The 26155-nt window shown below is 35.1% G+C and overlaps 1 protein-coding gene across 2 annotated transcripts in view; it reads right to left on the reverse strand.

The window, feature by feature from the left end:
- The window catches only part of LOC123532919 (secernin-2-like), a 133095-nt gene extending 108216 nt beyond the window's left edge, over positions 1-24879 (reverse strand). Inside the window, exon 1 of one of the 2 annotated variants that reach the window (XM_045314536.2) lies at positions 24658-24879. The gene's annotated coding sequence lies outside the window, so the exon portion shown is untranslated. Of the gene's footprint in view, positions 1-1127; positions 1150-24657 lie in introns of those variants that run through there. The other variant, XM_053517786.1, reaches the window with a different exon arrangement.
- Between the last annotated feature and the right edge of the window lie 1276 nt (positions 24880-26155).

Consider the following 26155-nt stretch of genomic DNA (forward strand, 5'->3'; position numbering starts at 1 on the left):
CAAAGCAACACTTAAGATATTTGATTCATCATCTTTTGTAAGAGTAAACCCAGCTTTAACCAACAACAATCCTCTCTGAAAAATTGGTCTTTACCAATAAAGAATTCAATTCTGATATTATAATTGTTCATAGATAAATGATGCAATGTTATCAGCAGCATCCATCAACATTATTAAATTCTATTCACAGCATCAGCATCTAATACTGATTCTCTACAAAGCTATACGTTGTTGGGAAATATTGAATATAAAGCAGCTGTTAAGCAATAAAAGAGACACTGTAAAAATTATAACGACGTTAGTTCTACCCATAGACTGGAATCAGTCGTAAGAATCCTTTTAAAATACATATCTTTGCCATAAAATCCTCTTAAATAGCACTTTCTGATCTGAAAATAAACGTTATCTCTTACCTCTGATAGTAACTGTAGAGAAGAACGAAGAGCGAAAATTGTTTTTCACAACATATTTCAAATTCGTATGAAAAAAGAAAACATTTTGAAAAAAATCAAGACTGAAAAAACTAAATCTTACCAAACGTACCGATACTGTATCTGTCATAAAAACCTGAAATTCTGTATACTCTAGTCCGTGTTACATGTCAGCACTATTATTGTAAATAAGGATTATTCTACGCATGTTTGTTTTCACTGCTACAATAATCACAATATACCCTGCGCAGGTACAGGCATATAGGCCTGGCAAGACATACAAACAACGCGGTCAAAACAAAGGGACATATTGAGTCGCTGCCATTAAATGGTCATGGTCAAGAACAACACTGGGGATCTTAGACCGGTTTATGGCGCGCAACGAAGCACACTCTTAACCCCTACCCTGTTCCGATATCACGGGACGGTGTAGATAAAAGCTGTGCACGTCAGGTGAATCCCTAACACAAGCGATGATATCACAGTGCATTTAGCATATATTTTATAGAAAGCAAACCTTAAGAAACATGCATGCATGTACGCAATATCTTTCGGCTCTTTGCAGGAAACAAATCATTATGAGAAACGCTAGTCCAATATTTAACATTGGTAATAAGTAATTGAAGTATACCATACATGATGAAGTCAAACTAATTGTGTACATAGAAGCAAGACAGAGAAATAGAAATAACTTACAGCAGATGAAACACTATAAATTTCCTATTCATTAAATCGAAGCAGAGAAATGCGACACTATAACATTTCAGCCTACGGAATGTCCTTGATCAATAATATCTTATTATTGACTGCATACAGATATTGCTTTCTCGTCACCGCCAGGGAATAATGTAACATACATTAATTCCGATGCGCAATTAAGGAAAGGTTGGTGTTATTTTTAGCCGGCGTTGCAGTTGGTTTCTTGTTTGATAACAACGAAAAGGACGGAATCTTTCAAAATATATTTGTAAAACAGAACGAGTGTTCCTGCATTCTTTCTATAAAACCTTTTCATGTATTTTACAACTTTTCAATTTGAAATGAACAGGGAGTGGACGCCTTTGGTCATATTGTAAGGAGTCTGAATGCATCTGTACATTGGTTGCCTTTTCTTTATATCGGGCTCTGTAGAACACGGTGGGGATTAAGGTAGTTCTGCACCTTCATATAAAAAGTTGTTCTACCATAACTAGAATTTGATAAAACGCCATTTCAAAACTTCAGAATCAAAACCGTCAGTGATGATTTACCCGTTTATAGGTTTGATCGAATTATTTGACTTTCAAAAACAACAACACATCTAGACAATATATGAGCCGTGCCATGAGAAAACCAACATAGTGGGTTTGCGACCAGCATGGATCCAGACCAGCCTGCGCATCCGCGCAGTCTGGCCAGGATCCATGCTGTTCGCTAGCGGTTTCTATGATTGAAGTAGGCTTCAAAAGCGAACAGCATGGATCCTGACCAGACTGCGCGGATGCGCAGGCTGGTCTGGATCCATGCTGGTCGCAAACCCATTATGTTGGTTTTCTCATGGCACGGCTCATATCATTCTGTTACCAGTAGTGAGCATGTTGCGAACTATAAGCCAGTTTAGAAAATATTCTCATTTGAAGTATTCACAAATTAAACACAGTACGAGAAATGTCAGTATAAAAGTGCATCCCTTTCTCATCGTTTTGAAGTCAGTTCCAAATATTTGTTTATTGTAATCAGAAACACAAAGAAATCCTTCCAGTTTAATATAGTTCAGGTGCCGAACAAAATTTATCTCAAATGATAATAGTATAAACTACGCATCGTTTTCAAAGAAAATGAAAGTAGTTCTTAGGTTCTATTTTTTTTTTTTGTGAATTATATGCTAGATTCCACAAATTTACTAAAGCGTTTGTACAATAACAGATCCATCTTGATATTAGGCTACCTGAGAAACACAATTAATCTTATTAATCACCAAAGGCTACAGAACATATTAAATAAGTGTTTGATTTATTCTGACAGAAAGATTTCTTCGCGAAATTGTAAAACAAGGATTTATAACTCAAGCACTACACTCTTTACCATTTTACATTTTTTGTACACAAACTTTAAGATTCAGATTTACAACACGTTTTTAACGAGTCTTTTAATTGATTTTTAAGTACCTCTGCTTTTAGCATGAATGTGATATACTCACGTACGCAAAGCCTTTTAGCAAAATCATCAAAACTTAAACTACTGAAATACAAGAAAAAACGGCTTACAGAAAGTACGAAGTCATTTATACAACACTTTATACGGAGAGGGATGTGTGTAAGCGTATACACATGCACATCAACTTAGCACATGTAATGATAAATCTCTTTTAGTGTCACACATGGTTAGGTCGCGGAACTGAAAACGTATATACTCTCAACATAGTTTTATTCATTGACTTATTTCAAATAGCAATCACTGTGTATTTTATTCATTGACTTATTTCAAATAGCAATCACTGTGTATTTTATTCATTGACTTACTTCAAATAGCAGTCACTGTGTATTTTATTCATTGACTTATTTCAAATAGCAATCATTGTGTATATTTGGCTGAACACTAATTAAACTATTTCGATAGATCTTTAACCAGAGTGATATCAGAGTGATATCTCGACACAAGAAGCGCAATATTATTTTTTAACTTATGCGTTTTTCGGTAAAATATAACACTCCAGCTTTATGGTTGCCTATCCAGTTTCGAATAAAAAAAACATTTTCTGTTCAGCAAAATAAATATTAAAGATTATTAATGAATTAAATAATAACAAGGATCAGCCACAATGCCATGTTACTGCTGCAGGTATCTGGTGTCATAATAACTGCAATTTCATGTGCGTATGCGCATGTGCTGTCTACTTTTCAGATTACATTTGAATTTATATGAGCCGTGCCATGAGAAAACCAACATAGTGGGTTTGCGACCAGCATGGATCCAGACCAGCCTGCGCATCCGCGCAGTCTGGTCAGGCTCCATGCTGTTCGCTTTTAAAGCCTACTGGAATTGGAGAAACTGTTAGCGAACAGCATGGATCCTGACCAGACTGCGCGGATGCGCAGGCTGGTCTGGATCCTTGCTGGTCGCATACCCACTATGTTGATTTTCTCATGGCACGGCTCATATTATATACTGTCACCACCTAAAGCGCAGTAATTCAATCGATGCTGTATGTTTCAGACAGTGTTTAAACTGATCAAACGAAAACAGAACTATTGTTAAGCACATGGGTCGCAATTTATGAAGTGGTAACTGAGTTCCAAGAATAAATCAGAAACTTTTATATGTATGAAAGGTTCCTTTACCTCTGTTGAGGAATAAATATTGTTTAGATAAATGGTCTAATTGCAATATATATAAGTACAAATGTTAACACACACAACATGTGGTAGAATTCAAAGAACATACCAATTATTTCATAGCATTTCTTTTTTCTCATTGTTTTTAAGCTTGAAGTTATTTCCTCAACACTTGCACACGTGTACAGATCAAATCATTTCATCTGATGGAAACAATATCTTTCAATTTGGACAGTACCTTTAACTGTTTAAAGGGGTGCTTAGCAAAAAGATACTGATTGAATGGCGAACAGAGCAGGTCATGATCAGACTGCACGGATGTGCAGGCTGATCAGGATCTACACTGGTCGCAAAGCCAGGGCCAATCGTGTCCAGCATGAGAAGGGTTAATATCTAGATTGTATAATAATAAAATCCACACCATTTACAGTCATTTTTTAAAGGTTTTTTGGTAGGTAGAAGTAGTATAGGTCGGATATAGGGACACGAGATTTTAAGATTGTACTATTTTACTGTATACATGATACATGTAAATATAAAATTTGAAAATGTGTTACCTGAGGTGAAAATGTATTTGTACATTTTATTTACGAGTTTTTTTCAAAAGTCAATCACAGCGTGATTGAAACTGTAATTTTATAGTCATTGCATTCAGTTTCAATTCTTTCAGTTTACATCATATACAACTGCCAGTTAAGGTGTGCAGATTGATTAACTGTAGACATTTTAGGTATAGATACGGATGAGTTAAATAGATTCACCCTGATTGGGCTGTTAAAAGAATAACTAAGATAGGTTTAAAGAGAGAGTGCAGAAATCATCGCATATTTTAAGAATCCAGATAGATTTTGGAGGGGCGAGATAACAGGGCTGTTGGTAAGAGCCATTTGTGTACCAGGATTGTTCTGTGAGAGACAAATGATAACGAATGCCAAAGTAGATTGACTACCTGCAAAATATAAGTTTTGAAGATCATGAAAATGCCATTAGTTATTATGGTGGCAGAAGTCAAAAGATAAGAACATACTTTGTCTTCACGAATAATATTGAAACTGACATGCAGTGCAAGTAGACAAATGCATGATTTTTTTGCGTGATATAGCATGCTTTCACTATACGATAGTTCTTGTCCACATGTAAAGTTGACTTTTCCTAACAATGACGGCTGTAATTTATAGTTTGCATATGCATGCATATTTATGTTACTATAATGAATCAGTTCCATTGACACATACCAAAAAGCATATGGTATGAAATACTCTCAGTCTCCTTTTGCGGCCTGTAGTTTTACGTTTAATAATTCCTTCTTGCAGAAAAGGTACATGTATAAATATCTCACAGGTAAAGTCACCTTCCAAGAATGCAGCCTTTCAAAACAGCAACTCACATCAGTTCACACATGGCAGTACACACGACCACAACACGCGCATGCGCAGGTACAGGCATATAGGCCTGGCAAGACATACAAACAACGCGGTCAAAACAAAGGGACATATTGAGTCGCTGCCATTAAATGGTCATGGTCAAGAACAACACTGGGGATCTTAGACCGGTTTATGGCGCGCAACGAAGCACACTCTTAACCCCTACCCTGTTCCGATATCACGGGACGGTGTAGATAAAAGCTGTGCACGTCAGGTGAATCCCTAACACAAGCGATGATATCACAGTGCATTTAGCATATATTTTATAGAAAGCAAACCTTAAGAAACATGCATGCATGTACGCAATATCTTTCGGCTCTTTGCAGGAAACAAATCATTATGAGAAACGCTAGTCCAATATTTAACATTGGTAATAAGTAATTGAAGTATACCATACATGATGAAGTCAAACTAATTGTGTACATAGAAGCAAGACAGAGAAATAGAAATAACTTACAGCAGATGAAACACTATAAATTTCCTATTCATTAAATCGAAGCAGAGAAATGCGACACTATAACATTTCAGCCTACGGAATGTCCTTGATCAATAATATCTTATTATTGACTGCATACAGATATTGCTTTCTCGTCACCGCCAGGGAATAATGTAACATACATTAATTCCGATGCGCAATTAAGGAAAGGTTGTGTTATTTTTAGCCGGCGTTGCAGTTGGTTTCTTGTTTGATAACAACGAAAAGGACGGAATCTTTCAAAATATATTTGTAAAACAGAACGAGTGTTCCTGCATTCTTTCTATAAAACCTTTTCATGTATTTTACAACTTTTCAATTTGAAATGAACAGGGAGTGGACGCCTTTGGTCATATTGTAAGGAGTCTGAATGCATCTGTACATTGGTTGCCTTTTCTTTATATCGGGCTCTGTAGAACACGGTGGGGATTAAGGTAGTTCTGCACCTTCATATAAAAAGTTGTTCTACCATAACTAGAATTTGATAAAACGCCATTTCAAAACTTCAGAATATATTTTCAGAATGTAAATGTGGCAAATAAAAAATATCGGGTCGTGTGCTTGATTTTTTGCTTGACTGATTTCAACAATTTGGACCTCACACAAGCGTTTATGTGAAAGCAATTTCAGTATCATTTTAAAATTTGCGAGTGGAAATTTTCTCTGCAATGTAGATTTTAATGAAACTTCTCACAATTGTAAATAAGCATCTATGGTGACATGAAATGTAGTGTAGGCCCGTGTGCTCGTTTTAGAGATATTTACACATGACTGAAGTGATCCGTACATAACACGTTACCTAGAATTAGTTGGACGTGCCAAAACGTTTCTATATCAATATTTATACTTCAGAAAGATAATAACGTTAAATTGATAAATTTACTCACCGGTTGCCTTTAACGCATAAAACGATTTTCATTTCCGTATACGAGGATTGTTCAAATATGAATGCATCTAAGCACATAAAAATGTATCCTTGATAGATTTCAATGAAAATTTTATTTGGTCCCCTCGAAGTATTCACCTCCAACAGATATGCAAAGTTTCAGTCTTCTAATTCAATCCTTGAAAGCATTTTCAAAGTCTTTTCTAGGTATACTCTGAAGACACTGGAATATTGCAGAACCGAGGTGTTTGCGCTGCACAAATTTTCGACCAGAAAGGTATTTTTTGAGCCTTGGGAACAAAAAGAAGTCACACGGGGCAAGGTCAGGCGAATAAGGAGGGTGAGGGAGCACAACAACCTTTTCCTGCTTCAGAAAGTCTTGTACAATAGACGCCTTGTGCGATGACGCATTGTCATGTAGCAATCTGACATTGGCCAAACCAGTTGCGGGTCTTCGATTTTTGAAATATTTCTTCAGTTTTCGAAGAACTTTAGTCTTGTAAAACTTCGCATTTACGGATTTGCAACCTGTATGCCAGGGCTCTGAGTTGTGAAGAATATGGCATACATTACCTTCTTGACACTCATGGTCCGCTTTGCAATGCATGGTCTTTTGCCAGACTTTGTTGCCGATATTTTGTTCTGAATCTTTCGTTTGGGCTCAAAAAATGAACCCATGTCTCTTCACCAGTGATAACATTTGCGAAAGACCGTGCATTGTAATTTGGAAACTGTTTAAGCAACAATTTTGCGCATTGCACGCGTGCCTTTTTCTGCTCATCTGTCAACAGATTGGGAATCCATCTAGCACAGATCTTTCTCATTTTCATATTACGTTTCAGAATTGTATGAGCTGCTCCTAATGAGATGCCAACTATACTAGCTATTTGCCTAGCGGTGTATCTTGCATCAGTAGCAACTATTTCTTTCACTCTATCAACCATCTTGGCAGACGTTGCTGTTTTCGGCCGACGGCCATGTGGTGCAGCTTCTGTTGAAACTAACCCACATTTGAATTTCTTAAACCAACGAATAACTGTCGAAAAAGACATTTCATTATGCCCATAAACAGAACATATTTCATCAAAAATGCCTTTACACCCTATGCCAAGAATACAACGATTCTTAAGGTTTCGATGGAGGCCTTCAGAAACAAAAATTAAACAACACCAAATCATAGAAAGAAAGAAATGTTTGACATGAAAATTGAACAGCATGTAAAATATGTATATTACTTTACGAAACAAGTGTCAGTATACTGATATAAACATTGAATTCCGGAAAAGGGCTGCCTAAAGGGGCTCCACTTCCGGACAGTTAAACGCCTTTAAAAACTCACCATTTTCAAAGAACAGTTACACATGTTCGTTTTGATGCATTTGCAATAGCGTGCGAGTGGTGAAATTTCGCATAACAAGGTAGAACACAGTTTTCAGCAATTGTTTATCTTTATTTCTTTACAAATGGCATTCATTTTCAAAGGGAGACAACTGTTCCCGATTATTTTAAGTACAAATGGCATTCATTTTCAAAGGGAAACAACTTTTTCCGATTATTTTAAGTAATCTTTGAGAAAAGTTGTCTCCCTTTGAAAATGAATGCCATTTGTAAAGAAAAAAAGATAAACAATTGCTGAAAACTATGTTCCACCTTGTTACGTGAAATTCACCACTCGCACGCTATTGCAAATGCATCAAAACAAACATGTGTAACAGTTCTTTGAAAATGGATGAGTTTTTAAAGGCGTTTAACTGTCCGGAAGTGGAGCCCCTTTAGGCAGCCCTTTTCCGGAATTCAATGTTTATATCAGTATACTGACACTTGTTTCGTAAAGTAATATACATGTTTTACATGCTGTTCAATTTTCATGTCAAACAACTCTTTCTTTCTATGATTTGGTGTTGTTTGATTTTTGTTTCTCAAGGCCTCCATCGAAACCTTAATATAGGACCGTATTTCAACGGCGTACGCTGACCTTCTTTCAACCATTTTTTGTATTAGTATACACGAGTAGGCAATGTTTAGTGAGCGACAGACACAGCTAAAGTGAACGGATTTTAATGGGTGTGGTATCAATGTAAAGCTAACATGTTTATCTACCCAATAATCTCAATTTCCTCGTGATTTTTGCATTATTGAGCGAGATAACATTCTAGATGCATTCATATTTGAACAATCCTCGTATCGTGTAAAGGCTTTAATCTAAATTATCCGGATAAATGGCGTTGCACTATTACCTCCGGTTTATTAAACATGCAGGAGGGGAGGGGCACAAGCGCACATTGAACGTACATTTTTCTATTTTTTTTGGTCCTGTTTTATTTGTTCATGACAAAATATAAAAATGTAAAAGAAGTGTATTATAATAGTACGAGAATAGCAATATGCCTCAGTGCTTTTATTATTATCATTATTATTATTATTATTATTATTATTATTATATCATTGACAGAAGCTTTAGAATAGTATGAATTGCATTTAAGTAAGTGTTCCTATCTTCGCCTCTTTCTTATTGACAGAAGCTTTAGAATAGTATGAATTGCATTTAAGTAAGTGTTCCTATCTTCGCCTCTTTCTGAAGATATTGAACTGTGTGTTTACGTTAAAATTTCTCATATTTCTGACTAAAACTGTCTTATTTTATTCACATTTTCAGTAACTGTTGTGTTAAAAGACAATTTGATTGTTTTCACCTAAAGAAGTTGCTTATTTCGTATTGGGAAAAACAAATTTATTCTCCTTTTTTTATCTCGAATACACTTGCACAGGCAATGGTTTAAACAAATCACGGTATTTAGATATCATAAGTCGTGTTTCAGATGCATAAATGATTGGCTCTTACCATACAGACTGCAGGTACTCCATCAAAATTGCTGAAAATGTTTCAGAAAATTTCCTCGTTTCTTAACAAAAGGTTTCACATATTGCTTGATAATCAGACACCCTCAGATTATTGCACACTTAGAAATATAGTAAGACATAAAAATCGATGAAATGCCGAATTAGCCCGGGAAGTCTTTGGTAATACATGTTTGCCAAAATATATATGCTTTAATGACAAAATTGCGGTAATATGTGTTTTGGTATCATAGAAGAAAAAGTATACCAACCAGCCTGCGCATCCGCGCAGTCTGGTCAGGATCCATGCTGTTCGCTTTTAAAGCCTATTTGAATTGTAGAAACTGTTAGCGAACAGCATGGATCCTGACCAGACTGCGCAGATGTGCAGGCTGGTCTGGATCCATGCTGGTCGCAAACCCACTATGTTGGTTTTCTCATGGCGCGGCTCATATGCATTTAATATCTCACTAAATTTGCGGTAATTAGTGTTAATTGGTATTCATAGAAAGAAAAAAAGCTAGTACCAATCCAAAGTCAGTAGAATAAAATAAACAGTTGAAAGTACATCTTGCTTGTCTATTTGGAACAAAATGTATTTAATTAATGTAATATTATTCAAAAGTGATAATATCAACAATCCAAAAATATTTCAAGATGAGGTGTTGCGATTAGCTTTAGTTACGCTTTTCACTGAATCTGTTTCTACAACCAAAGGAAGCACATGGAAGCTCTCAAATTGTTCACAGTTTACTCCCATCGCACACCTTTATTTACTACAAGTTGTTGTTTTAGGGCTAATTGTTATGTTTGCCAAATGTCAATATGTTATCTGGGTAATTTAGAAACGAAGAATACACCTGGCAAAACCACATAAACAATTACTTAATTTGCTCTTCTGACGCAGAAAATGAATAATATATTTTTACAGTGCATTTATTATTTTGGTAGGATATTTGATTATTTTTTTATCATTTTTGAGTTCATGACGCAGTCATGTCGAAAACAAACAAAATTCATCCATAAAAAGACCAAGAAGTGTCAAATGTCTCAACAGAAAGATAGTATAATTGATACAAATGCAATGAGGACATGTTTGTTTTTATTGTTAGATTGAAATCCATTACACTTTTCTCTGCAATTCTCTGAACTGTGACGGTGAAAGATATCTGGAAATTTCTTAGTGAAACTTAAATTTTCACCGGCTGCACGTGCAAAATGGGTTAACTTTATTTTAACAAAATTATTTAGTAAATGATTGATTTATAACATAAAGATCGCTTAGATACACTTCTTTTCCCAGTTTATGAACAGTATTCCTCAATTAGACAACAGTGAAATTTGAAAACGGTAGACACCTTTCTTTCGCAATTTAAGCCTTAATTTTCTTAGTCACTAAGTTGGGTCATTTCATATCCGATGATCATGGTTTTATTACAAAATCACTGAAAAATGAAAAAGAAAACGGAGAGGAAAAAAGTTTATTTTGGAATTATATGGAATACATTTTTCTGGTGTTCAAACATGTGAAAAGCCTGCCTTATAACACACACATCCCTTCGATCCTTTATTCACAGTGTACACTATTTAGCAGGGTTTAAACATGCATGACACAAGCAAACATGATTTAATCCCGTTATGAAGTCAAAACTGAAATTATAATACTTAATAGGTTTATTTGTAGCTATAAGGAGTACATTTTTAGTGCTCAAGCATAAATCCTGCCTTATAACCCACACATAAAGCCCCTTCGATCCTTTATTCACAACATGTTTTACACATACGAGGACACATGGAAATTTTAATACTTTCTGCTGTACATAGTGACTGAATTTTACAGGGAATCGCTAAAATATATATATTTGGCCCCTAAAATGAGAACATTTTTCCGTATGTAAATTTGTTCCGTTTTGAGTCAGTGCGTCACCTGATGTCCTATCTTATCCTATCAAAATCGTTTTTATCATCGACTCAAAAGTAATTTAGGAAACTTTTTTAACAATCACAAATAATTTTAATAGAAATAACAAAAAAATGGAGCAATAACAAAAGAAGGGCTCAGCTAGTTGCAAAACAGTATAAATCTATATTATATACTTATTAAATGGCTTGCAGGTATGTAGTCGAAATTATTGCTCGAGATCCGAATCACATCAGAAATAAATGCTTGTACTTTTTCTTCATATACTAGTAATATAAAGCTCTGACTTTTATTTACATTAGATTTATTTAATATTTCATTAGATTATGATGTAAAGTTATTACAATAACAATAAAAAATATTATTATTATCATTATTTTAGGATTATATGGAGTATTAGAGTATTGCATTATCATCAATTGAGCCGTGCCATGAGAAAACCAACATAGTGGCTTTGCGACCAGCATGGACCCAGACCAGCCTGCGCATCCGCGCAGTCTGGTCAGGATCCATGCTGTTCGCTAACAGTTTCTCCTATTCCAATAGGCTTTAAAAGCGAACAGCATGGAGCCTGACCAGACTGCGCGGATGCGCAGGCTGGTCTGGATCCACGCTGGTCGCACACCCACTATGTTGGTTTTCTCATGGCACGGTTCAATTGTCAACAACACGCAGAATTTGAAACCATCGCTAAACAGTTCCGCATTATCAAATTATTCCCATAAGGGTCCATTATTTACAAAAGGTTATTTGGAAACTCTGCGGGTTCCAAATGACTATGTTTTATCGAGATGAAATGATACACTAGGCAAGTTATCCTCGTGCAAATTCATTTCAATGTAATACGGCACATTGTGACAAGATATTCAATTAAAATAAAAAAAAAAAACCAGCGCTATCATTACGTTACAGTGACATATCCCTTCTATTGTAATCATTTATAACACGAACATTTTTCTCTGGATAAGGTACTCTATAACTTGGCTGCAACAAAGGTTCATTAATTTGTCTCCAATTAAAAGAATTAAAAAGGATCAAAGTTCTTCCTTGTACACTTTGTCACCTTGAGCTGTGTACTGAGATATGTTTAGCAATACAACGCTGTTGAAATTTCTGTCTATAAAAAGAATCTTTTTATGGTATGTGCAAACTGAGCTTAATTCTTTACATTCACCTAAATTAGTCTACAAAGACGCTTTTGGCACTGTTATGATAGGCACAACTATAAGTACTGAATGTAGTCGAACAGTGTACAAGATCATTTTGCCGAGCATTATTGAAATGAAAACACATTATTACGCCAAAGCACTACGCGTGCGTGTGCACACTGCGCTGCATATCGGTCTCAAACAATGCTTATTATTCTGGAAGACAAAGCATGTTTTTATCTTTTGACTGTCTGCCACCATAGAAACGAATGGTGTGATGCTGTTTCACAGGAAATTCAGCATTCAAAGAACGTAGCCGCCCATAAAACGCTCCATATTAAAATAGTGGAACTAGTATGTTTGCACGTGCATGCTGACTGAACTCAGCTCATGTATAGCACCGCCTTGAAGTGGCCAAATACAACATCATTACAGAGGAGTTTTATTTACTTCACTGGCGCCGAACATAGCTATTTAATCCTCCGAGTGTTCCTGTGTTACAAGATAGTGTAAATTATGTTAAGTCCGGACGAATCCCTGACACACTTAAAAGTAACCACAGAGAATACATAAGTAAAATAAAATAAAACGCTCAGGTAAAGATATAGTTAAGACCAGACTCTACGGAATCGTAAACGCATGCACTCAATGGCGTTGCAGAAACCAGAACACCAAATGATACACTATTAAGGGCATGACGAAGCAGGAAAGGGGACAAATAGAAAACCAGTCTGTCACTTGATCGGATTTAAGAGCTAATTGTGAAGGAAGCCTCAAGCCGTTCCTTCGTCGCAAAGTCAAAGAGGAAAGCTTAGTGACCACTTGTTTAAAGGACTGAAGAGCAAATATTACTAACATAGTTTCTTTCAGTAAAGCGTTTGATACAGTTAATAAATACAATCGGAAATGGCTATGCACTCAAATTTCCCAATGTTTGTAAAATTCACCTCCATGAAAATCAGGTTACCTTGTCATAGAAGACTCTATAAAATACTTTAAACTTTTTCCGGGTAACGGTGATAGAAGTTAGCAAAAGATTTAATGCAATAATAGTGACCACCTTAATTCTGTGACCACCTTAATTCTGTTCTTACCATAAAATTGCGTTAGTTAACAAACATTAAACTTTATAAAGGCCTTCCGGAATCTTGTCGCTGATTTATCACGATTCAGATTTCTGATGACCAGGAAATGAAACATCCAATAAGTTATAAATACTAAAACAAATAATGATCAAAATAAACAGACATGGATTCTAACCATGGACCAGCGTGTCTACTTGGTATGCTAGGTGATATAACTTACATATACATATATACCGCCTGAGCTATCAAGGGACTCCACAAGATGACAAAATGTTATTTGTTACATTTTCTAATACATGTATACTTATACTACTTAACATTACCATAACCATAGGATAAGTTTTACACTAAACTAAGAAAAATGATGTGTTATATTTACAGAATCTGTGTAAACTTCTCAAAGCTTTGCGTTCTCTTGCGCGCTCGAAAGGTTCGCTATACATTCACCTGTAGAGAGAATGTATCATTTTGTGTCATTAGGGATCTTTGATGCCTAATGATATATTGGCCACTTATTCTAATTTGTCACAGCTAGTTTAATAATATTTCATTTCATTAAATGTGTCAAAAATGGCTGAATGCTCCATCAATATACATTTAAAATATTCCTGTTACTGTAATCGGAATTCTAAAGAATGATATATAATAGCCATGATATTGTCTTTTATTATATACCTATAGATATAAATTCTGTTAAAATTCGGCTTGTATTTCACAAGTAAATATGAACAGGCAGAAAAAAATCCGTATTGTACCTTTTGTATTGTATGTTGCCGGACTACTTTCATTAATATGCACGATCTGACACAGTTCTATAAATAGCACACACAAACACTTCACTAAGTTCTATTCTAACATCGATAAACATCGAAGATTTCGTTCAATAACAAAACAACAAAGAAAAAGGCGGAGGTATATGATAAAAGGGTCATTATAAAAGTCGCTAGATCTGGGATTTTGTTTTCGGCTCTCGTGGATTTTGCCAGGCAGGATCTAACTCGGCGCTTGCGCGCCTCGTGAGATCCGGTCTGACAAAAATCCACTCAAGCCGAATACAGCATCCCAGATCGAGCTACTATTATAATAACCCTATTATATTGAACGAAAACCTATGTACAGCAAAGATGGATCGAACAGCAGAATTATTTATCCTTTCTGTTTGTATTGGGACTAGACAATTAAAATGTAAAACGAAACATGATCGGTTAAAGGTTGTACCGTGCATGGCCTAGTATGAAAAGATACATTATTAATGGAATTGACACATGAAACAAGAGAGAAAACAAAACTAATAGCAGACGAGATTTTAACAAATTTCTGAATCATTTAATCCAAGCACGTTTCCGCCAACGAGATACATTATTGTCTACAAATATGAACGTAACAATCGATGAAGGTCAGAAAATGCATTCAGTTCTGATGCTCAATAATGCGGAGGACATTATTCGTTGTATAAAAAAAATGAAAGAAGAACGTTTACGGTTTTTTACATGAAATTCCATTTTTTTTTGCGTATGTTTTGTTAGGTTAAAACGCGCCTTTCAACTGCATGTCAAAAAACTTATCTTGTAAGAAAAAAATAATTGGTTCCCCTTGGTCCTACACCTTTGGTTATATAGTCAGGAGAACATTTACATTCCTCAGTGATCGGACACGTGGATTATACATTGGTAGATTTCTAGTCTGAAGCATATTCTGTCTATGGCCTGTAGAATACACTTGTTTAGACTATAAGGATCTCACATGCCTGCCTGTGTAAGACGGGTTTTTCCCTACCCGAGGGACAGTGTGGAATGGAAAACCGAGCGTTAGCGAGGTTTTTTATCCAAGCTGTCCCGAGGGTTGGGAAAACAGCCGTCTTACATAGGCAGACATGTTAGATCATTTTTCTTGTCTATCACGTTCAAAATAGATCATGGAGACAAATAAAGTTTGGTATTTCCTGACATTATTTATATAGTCACAATAGTGCCAGTATTATGTGACGTCACCTTAGTGCACGCTATTTTAGACAAGGTTTTTCCCTAGGGAAAGAGAAAGACAGGAATATCTATCCTCGGGGCGTGCTCGGATAAATGTATACTTTCCCCGCTGGGTAGGCAAGAAAATAATTAACTTGATTGAATTCAATTGCCCCGGACAATGATACACAGTAAAGAATACACTTGCCAAGAAGATGATGAACTGAGCAGAATACACTTGCCCATACAATAGTTAATTTGTAGAATACACATGCAAAGGCGATGATCAGCTTTATGTAATATACTTGTCCAGACAATGACCAATAATATAGAATACACTTGCCAAGATAATAATTAACTGTATAGGGTACACTTGCTAACTCAATGATTAACTGTATAGAATACACTTGCCAAAGCAATCATTAACTGCATAGGATACACATGCCTAAAACAATAATTAACTGTATGGAGTACACTTTCCAAGATAATTGTTAACTTTATAGGATACATTTGTCATGATAATGACTATGTATAGAATACACTTGCAAAGACAATAACCAGCTCTATAGAATACACTTTCCCACTCAGTGATTAAGAGTAAACAAACCACTTTCCAAGACAATTAATAACAGTACAGAATATATTTGCCTAGACAATGATCAACAATATAGAACATACATACCAAAACAATGATTAACTGCATAGAATACACATGTCAAGACAAGGTCATCTGTGTATAAAATACTTTCCAAGGCAATTTTTAATAGCATACAGTACTTTTGCCAAGACAATGCCCATCTGTATAGAATACACTTGCCAAAACAATGATTTACAGTATAGACCACACTTGCAAAGACAATAACAATACACTTGCCTACCCAATGATTAACTGTATAGAACAAACTTTCGAAGACAATGATTAACAGTAACAAGAACACTTGCTAAGACAATGCCATCAGTATAGAATACACTTGTCTACTCAGTGATTAGACAATGCTCATCTGTATAGAATACACTTGCCAAAACAATGATTTACAGTATAGAACACACTTGCAAAGACAATAACCAGCTCCATATAATACACTTGCCTACTCCGTGATTAACAATATAGAATACACTTGCCAAGACAATGATTAACAGTATAGAATACACTTGCAAAACCAGCTCTACAGAGTACAGTTGCCAAGACAAAGATTAACTGTATAGAACACACATGCCAAGACAATATCCATCTGTATAGAATACATTTGCCTACAAATGATTAACTGTATAGAACACACTTCGAAAGACAATGCCATCTGTATAGAATACAATTGCCTGCTCAGTGATTAACTGTAGAGAATACACTTGCCAAGAAAAAGATTTACTGTATAGAACACACATTCCAAGAAAATGCCCATCCCTATAGAATATACTTGCCTACCAAGTGAATAACTGTATAGAATTCACCTCCCAAGACAATGAATAACATTAACCAGAACATTTGTTAAGACAACGCCATCTGCATAGAATACAATTGCCCGCTCAGTGATTAACTGTAGAGAATACACTTGCCAAGAAAAAGATTTACTGTATAGAAAACACATTCCAAGAAAATGTCCATCCCTATAGAATATACTTGCCTACCCAGTGACTAACTGTATAGAATTCACCTCCCAAGACAATGAATAACATTAACCAGAACACTTGCTAAGACAATGCCATCAGTATAGAATGCACTTGCCCACTCAGTGATTAGACAATGCTCATCTGTATAGAATACACTTGCCAAAACAATGATTAACAGTACAGAATGCACTTGCACTCACAATAACCAGCTCTACGGAATACGCTTGCCCACTTAGTGATTAACTGTACAGAATACGCTTGCCAAGACAATTACGTACTGTATACTGTAAAGAATACAATGTTACGGCAATGATTAACTGTATATGAATACATTTGCCCAATTATTGATTTACAGTATTGAATACATTTTCCCAAACAATGATCGACCGTATAGAATACACAGACAGTGATTAATTGTAAAGAGACCAATTGCTAAGACGATCATCAACTGTACATGTTATAATACACTTGCAAAGGTAATAATACACTTGCAAAGATAATGATTAGCTGCACTGAATACACTTGCCAAGATAATGTTTAGCTGTATTGAATACACTTGCCAAGATAATGATTAGCTGAATTGAATACACTTGCCAAGATAATGATTTGCTGTATTGAATACGCTTGCCAAGATAGTGATTATAGTTGTATTACATACACTTGCCAAGATAATAATACACTTGCCAAGACTATGATTAGCTGCATTGAATACACTTGCCAAGATATCGATTAGCTGTATTGAATACACTTGCCAAGATAATCATACACTTATCAAGACACAGATTGGCTGTATTGAATACACTTGCCAAGATAATAATACACATGCCCAGACACACACAGATTAGCTGTATTGAATACACTTGCCAAGACACAGATTGGCTGTATTGAATACACTTGCCAAGATAATAATACACTTGCCCAGACACAGATTAGCTGTATTGAATACACTTGCCAAGACAATGATTAGCTGTATTGAATACACTTGCCAAGACAATGATTAGCTGTATTGAATATACTTGCCAAGATAATAATATACTTGTCAGGACACAGATTGGCTGTATTGAATACACTTGCCAAGACAATGATTAGCTGTATTGAATACACTTGCCAAGATAATAATACACTTGTCAAGACACAGATTAGCTGTACTGAATACACTTGCCAAGACAATGATTAGCTGTATTGAATAAACTTGCCAAGATAATAATACACTTGCCCAGACACTGATTAGCTGTACTGAATACACTTGCCAAGACAATGATTAGCTGTATTTAATACACTTGCCAAGATAATAATAAACTTGTCTAGACACAGATAAGCTGTACTGAACACACTTGTCAAGACAATAATTAGCTGTATTGAACACGCTTGCCAAGATAATAATACACTTGTCAAGACACAGATTAGCTGTATTGAATACACTTGCCAAGATAATAATACACTTGTCAAGACACAGATTGGCTGTATTGAATACACTTGCCAAGACAATGATTAGCTGTATTGAATACACTTGCCAAGATAATAATACACTTTCCCAGACAATGATCAACAGTATAGAATACACAAGCCCAGACAATTATTTGGATATTCCGGATATTATGCTGCTGCTCATGTTGAGAACCATAAATAATTGGCTTACCTTTCGATCTACTCTATCAAATATGCAGAAACAATTATCCCAGGAAATGTATTTGTGTCTTAAAGGCTTCACACTTTTCCTTGATGATGCAATCAATATTTCGCTTTCTATAAGTACCATCCAGATAAATTGTTCTCTGATTTTATAACTTACTGAAGCTTTGCAAAATTGTTTTTATCACGAACTGTGCATGGAAATCGATAAATCGGCGCAGTGAGAAATGGAAATTATAAATGCCGATACATTGTTGTCTATACGATAATGAATACAATGTTCTGGGTAGGAGAAATCCCAAACTAAATGCCACGTGCACAACTTCACATGCAGAATAAAAGTTTGTACGGTTTCATGACTCAAGGTAAAAAAAAATTGGATACAGGCACAAACGTTTAAGCCCTCTTTGAATAGTTTTACTAGTTCAGGGGTCATATACCTGGTCTTGTTGAGAGGAGTCCCAAACTAAAACCCACGGGCACAACTTCATAAAAAATGAACAACACTCCTACAAAGTTTCATAACTCTATGTCAAAACTTTATGCGATACATGCAACACAACTATTTAGGCATTTTGCATGTTTTACTTAGTCACTGGTCATAACTCTGGACCGGCTGAGTAAAATCCCTAAGAAAACCCTAGATGCACAACTTCATATGCTGATAATATTTTTGCTTGGTTTCATGTCTCTAAGTCAAATACGTTTTCAGATATATGCGACACAAACATTTAAGCCCTTTATGCATAGTTGTTACTCACCCAAGGGCGTTGACTCTGGTCTAACTCTGTAACGTCTTAAATAAAACTCCAACATGCACCACTTCACGTGCTAATTAACAATCCCATAATGTTTTATGAATGTATGACGATTAATGTTTGAAATACATGCTACACAAATAGTAATGCCTTTTTAATACTTTGACTAAGTCACAACTTCACATGCTGAATAACAGTCTTATTATGTTTTATGACTGTATATCAAATTATTTTTAGATACATGTGCAAACACTTTTAGAACTTTAATGCATGTTTAGACTAAATCAAGGGCCATAATCCTAGTTTGTTTGAGCCAAATTCAAAATAAAACCCCAGGTTTATAACTTCACATGATATGTAACAATCCTCTGATGATTCTTGATTTTATGTCACGTACTTTGGGACCCAAACTGGCAGGTCCTTTATGCATATTTTTGACAAAATCAAGGGCCATAACTCTGGTCTGAGCAAGTGATATCCACAACTAAACACCATGTCACAACTTCACATGTTGAATAATATTTCTATAAAGTTTCATGACCGTAGGCTAAATACTTTTTCTGATACTAATACATGCAACACAAACATTTAGTCCCTTTATGAATATTCTATACGAAGTCAATGGTCATAACTCTGATCTCTCTTAGTGACACCCTAAACAAAACCCCTGCTGCACTACTTCAGATGCTGTATAACAGTCATATTTTTGCTGACTCTAGGTCAAATACTTTTAGAGATATGCACGACACAAAGTCGGACGGACGGACGGACAGACGGACAAACGCGGGGGCCAAAAAAATTAATTAAATGCCTCTTGTGGGGGTAGATTTTGGGAAGATATATTATATGTAAAATTCATATTGTGAGGTTTTTTATCAAATGGTAAAAACTGAGACACCGGTTTGGCTGCAATAATCTGAGAAGTCATAGCTTCTGCTAGATTAAACATAAACAACCCGGCTGATACAATCTTCGCATGGCACTTAAAGTCTAGAATCTGTTTTTTCGTTTTTTGATTTTGCAATGAAATCATGACTCTTTCTAGACCGAGAAGAGGCATTCGTTTGTGTATTCGCTTTTAAAAACTGATTGACGTCAGAATAATATTGAGCCGCGCCATGGGAAAACCAACATAGTGGGTATGCGACCAGCATGGATCCAGACCAGCCTGCGCATCCGCGCAGTCTGGTCAGGCTCCATGCTGTTCGCTTTTAAAGCCTATTGGAATTGGAGAAACTATTAGCGAACAGCATGGATCCTGACCAGACTGCGCGGATGTGCAGGCTGGTCTGGATCCATGCTGGTCTCAAAGCCACTATGTTGGTTTTCTCATGGCACGGCTCATATATGTTTTTTTGGCTACAGAAAAGCAAAGTTTAAGGATGGGTTTGATTTATTACAGGAATATACATTTCTCTCTAATTAAGTTTGTATCTTGTTTTCCAAAGTTTACATCATAAAAAGTAATTTGAGATAAATAAGGAAACTAATTCTCACAAATTTAACCAAAGAGGAAACCGATTGGTACGTATTCTCTGTTGGAATAAATATCGTGATATTTCTGTAAACTGCTTGATAACATTAACTACTTTCTATTCACTTAAGAACCCATTGTTTAAACAAGCATTTTTTATTTCTTCCAGCAAACCAATTACCACTCTTCAAAGTGGGCACGTGTTCTTTAAAGAAAGTAAATAATTTGTAAAAATAAATTAGGTAAGATTGTAATAATTTCAGGTGTTTGATTAAAACCGAAATGGTTGTTTATAAAGCAATAAATCAACAATAAACAAACTAAATAAATCAGCAACGTACAAAGAACGAAGGGTTTGCTTTTGTCAGTGATGCGCCATTCTCATAAGCCATTTCTAGATTTGATCACACTGAATGACATGCCAGTCAATAGCCAACACTATTGCCTGAGGTCCGATGAAAAATAAAAACGATTACTTTGAAAGTTGCATAAGTACAAACATTGTTATATTATGATGCAAGTTCGTGCCAATGCCGGTGATGATGATGATTATCATGACAATAATGATGAGATTGATGATGATGATGATGAAGATGGTGATGAAAATGGAATAAAAAAATCAAGTTCTCATGTATTTTGCAAAACGATTATCAATATCAAATTAATATCACATTTACCAAAAAAAAAAAGTGTGGACGTTAGTCTTCATAAAATGAAAAACTGCGAAATGCCTGTAGTAAAACATGATTCTAATGCGTAAGTTCTGCTGCAACTTCAAGAAAATGTAGTACAAACAATCACTTTATGTACAGACAGCCGTGATTGATGTACATACCAGCAGAATAAAAGTTCCAGGAAATTAACTCGTGCCTATAAGTCACAACTCCCACATTCTCTGATAGTCTAGCAATTGTTACTTGTAACGTGCAATCAAGCCGAATGAAAGACTGGCAGGGAATAGTTTATTAAACTCAGCCACGTTTTCCTGTTTTATCACAGATTTTCGATAGATGATCATGATTTGTCTGTATAATTATTTCTAATAAAAACGATATCTGTATCATAAAAAAGTTTTCCTTTTGTTCTCCACTCAGAAAATGAATGTATCACAAATAATCTATTTATTTTTTATTTTGTTGGGTTTAACGTCGCATCGACACAATTTTAGGTCATATGGCGACTTTCCAGCTTTAATGGTGGAGGAAGACACAAGGTGCCTCTCCGTGCATTATTTCATCACGAGCGGGCAGCTGGGAAGAACCACCGACCTTCCGTAAGCCAGCTGGATAGCTTCCTCACATGAAGAATTCAACGCCCCGAGTGAGGCTCGAACCCACATCGATGAGGGCCAAGTGATTTGAAGTCATCGACCTTAAACTCTCGGCCCCTCACAAATAATCTTATCTGATATATAATATATACAATCATCAGCAGTATCACAAATCATTAATGTAATATTATTATAGGCGCTACCACTAACATTTGCGAACTGCATTTAGAGTCTGTAATTATCATACACGGACATAAATTTTCTCTCTTCAAGATCCCATGTGACAAGCGAGTTTCTGTAGTTTACTATGTAAACCACATTTAGTTCCTGTGCCGTAGGTCAAACATGTCGCGAGCAAAGTTACAAAGATTTGCCGACTTGTATAGTGTATAAGTAAATTATTCCCTTTCCTCATTTACCGCTTTTGTGTTCGTCTTTCTTAAAGTGTGCCTAATTAATACATATGTTTGCCATCCTCGGATCTTTCCATCTCAGATTCGACATATACGCGACATTCAATGGCGTTTAATGCACCACTGTTCTGTTGCTCTACTCTGCTGCCCACATCGCCGTTGTCCTTGGTCTTGACAGTTTTTTGGCGTAACCGATTGTGTGCTTTTTAGAACAAGCCAACTTGTTCGTAGCATAAATCAAATCTGATGCCAAACTTCTTCCGCTTTCACAGTTAACGCCCTGCCCATTTCATTTCTTTCTTTACAGCTGTCTGCAATTTGAGTTAATTTGCAAAAGGCACTGTTATAAGCAGGTGGGTGGGAGCGATATAGAGAAATCGTGCATTTGGCAATGGCATATTCATTATATCGAAAAACTGCGTTTCTCATGCAGACTTTTAGTAATGCATTTGACGTAGGGGTAAAAAGTTGGCATGATGTTCAATTATGCTGATGATTAGGATGCTATAATTGAATTAAGTTGTCGTTTTAGCATGCTCTTTGGTTCACCTATTTTGTAGCATGGATTTTTGTTGCTTTCTCTAAAATTATAACTATAATTATTATTCTTAAGAATTCCATAGTGGTATTAGAAATTTTAGAAAGGTATGTTTAATCTTTTGTCAGAAAAATAATTTCGAGATTTTTATTTTCCATCGTAAATGGAATACATTGACGTCTTAAAAATTAAAAAAAAACTTACTATTTAGGCTGTACGATCACAAGATCCAAGTGAAGTATGAAAATGCAAACTCTAGTCAACAGAAACTGTAACGCAGACGTTTATTAAAGTGGAATTATACGAATTTTTCAAGTAAAAATCCAGCTGAAATAGATGTCTGTGTAAAAAGGGTAGAGGAAATTATAGCTTTTAACCCAATATACCAAACTCTTCCTGCTACCAGTACGAAATAATAACTTTCCAAATATGACTTTTCTTATTTTGACTGGGGCAGTCTTTTTAAGAAAAGTCAAACTGCACGCAGGAGTTGCTTCCCTTCAACTTCAGAAATCTCTACCTATAGGTAAGGGAGATAACTGCCCAGAAGCTTGAAGGAAAGAACTATTATTTTATTAGTCCAATTTCTTTTTTTTTTTTTTCTAAAGAATCAAATTCAAATACTCATGTGTTATTGCCGTTAATTTAGCACATTTAAATGCACAGCAACTGAAAATTGCTTTATAAAACAATTACCAAAAACACACTATGTGCAGTAAGATGCGTATAATGTCACTTTAAGTGAAAATATTGTATAATATTGATGGGAGATTTTCAAAAAATTCAGAGACAAAAGAATGTATACGATTTTCCTTGTAGATTTAAATGTTTTAAGATACTTTCAAAATTCGAAATATTTTACTACCACCCTTGCGACTTATAAATTATGGCCTTAGGACCGTGGGAAAACATTTTAAACATTGACCAGCAAGTCATAAGTGTATACATAAGGTCTTAATGGGAGTGATCATCTAGTGATTAAGGTATTCTTCGCTTAACCCGGGGGTCGTGGATTCGAGCTCCATTGTCTTTTGGGGTCACAGCCACATCTTCTCCTATGACACAAGTACTGTTTTTTCCAGATAGCGGACACGAGAGTGTTTCAAATTAGCCTTAAGATTCCACCCATCGAATGGAGCTAAAATATATTAGTATAACTTTAATAAAATGATGTTTTTAAAAACCCTGTGGAGGACTTTGAAGAGTAATTAATCTAAGTTTCAGCATAAGTTCTAGCATAACCTAGCGGTGCATAAATCTGCTGACTGCAGACTCTTCTGCCAGTTCCGTGTATAATTGGCGACACTAATTGAATTAAAAATGTGCCAGTTATGTTAGATCGATAAGCCTTGTCGGTGGTATTAGGGCGAGCTATTTACGACCCACCACAGAATAACTGTATTCCTTTGTGTTTCAATTATAGTGTTTATGCTATGATATGTATGATGCCTTGGTGAAAGTAGAATAAATAGCCAGCTTACCTTACGAAAAGTCAATATCCCAATATTAAGTAGTCGCAGAAAATTGTTCAAGGAGTTACACTCGTTTTTCAAATACAGCACACTTTTTACCCATGTTTTAAAGGCAGTACACTTTATACTTATGTCTTAATAAAGGCTGCGCATTTTAATGGTGTACTTCTATATGTACAAATTAATCCGTATGCAGGTTTGAAATAATATAAAATCGGCCAGCGTTTTCTGTTTTTATCATGAACTATAATTGCCTGATGATGTTCTCGACGGATTCCTGAAAGTCGACGCACAGAAAACCGAAACATGCCTGGATTATAATTATATCCAACGAATGTTGTTATAGAATAATCTAGAACCATTATTTTTCCGCTTACAAAAGATTACACTGTTGATAAATTCAACGAAAGTTTTTGACTGGCTATTATTTACACTGACACTGTTCTACAATGTTATCTGATAATTTATCTTTTGGTTATTGTGATCTATTACTGCAAAAGAACTATGAGTCATTTTGCTATTGATCTATTGATCAATATATACTTTTAATAAAAAAATGAAATTATATAATAACAATATTGTGATAATAAGGTCACATTTAGGCTATTATTTCAATTCCATGATTCAATTTTCAAATATATTAATTCCATAAATTATACTCAATTTACCCCCACCCCCTCCCCAAACACACACATACACGCAGTCAACGCACCTCTCTGTACATCATATGAATGGAAAATTTATAATATTTAAATCTATATATATTCCGTTGAGAATTTATATTGTCAATATATAGAATTTCTTCATTTCAAAGTCATATACTTGTTACTAATTAATTATTGACGTCCTGTGAAATTCCATAAAATGTTTTCCTTTTTTGCCACAAAGTTTTATTTTCTCATAAACGTATCAGTTATACTTATCCTCTTTGACACCAAGATTTCATTAACCTGGAAAATTTACACTTCATCATCTACTTATTTACTCTTTTTTCAGTTTTAGGGAAGAAAGGAACATGTTTTTGACCAAAACTTCAAACCAACGAGATTTGTGTAAATTCTTAAAACTTTAACAAAATACCATTTGGTTTATAATGTTATATTTAAGTGCCTGTGATCATCATTATTTCAAGAATTGATTTGTACGTGACTGTTGTTTTATTCGTGAATTCAATAAAATATTTTATATTATTATTATTATTATTATTATTATTATTATTATTATTATTATGTACAGTTCTGTAAGACCGTTTATTAATTTATACATCATTCTGTATGTCTTGGGAAGAGATAGTGCGAACTATTTAGACTGAGTTTATTTAATTTCATAAATCAAATTACTCATTTAATAAAAATCCCTGTTAAGAATTTCTTTGCATGGAAATTTCGACTTTGAATAAATATGCTGTTGTTAAAAATGATTTCTGTAGTATTAAGAAAATTGCTTTTTGTAACTGAGAAACGAAATAGAGAAGAAAACAGCGTATTGTATAAAAATTGAAATTTAT

This window comes from Mercenaria mercenaria, chromosome 11, assembly GCF_021730395.1.
Source record: "Mercenaria mercenaria strain notata chromosome 11, MADL_Memer_1, whole genome shotgun sequence".
Taxonomy (NCBI): Eukaryota; Metazoa; Mollusca; class Bivalvia; order Venerida; family Veneridae; genus Mercenaria; species Mercenaria mercenaria.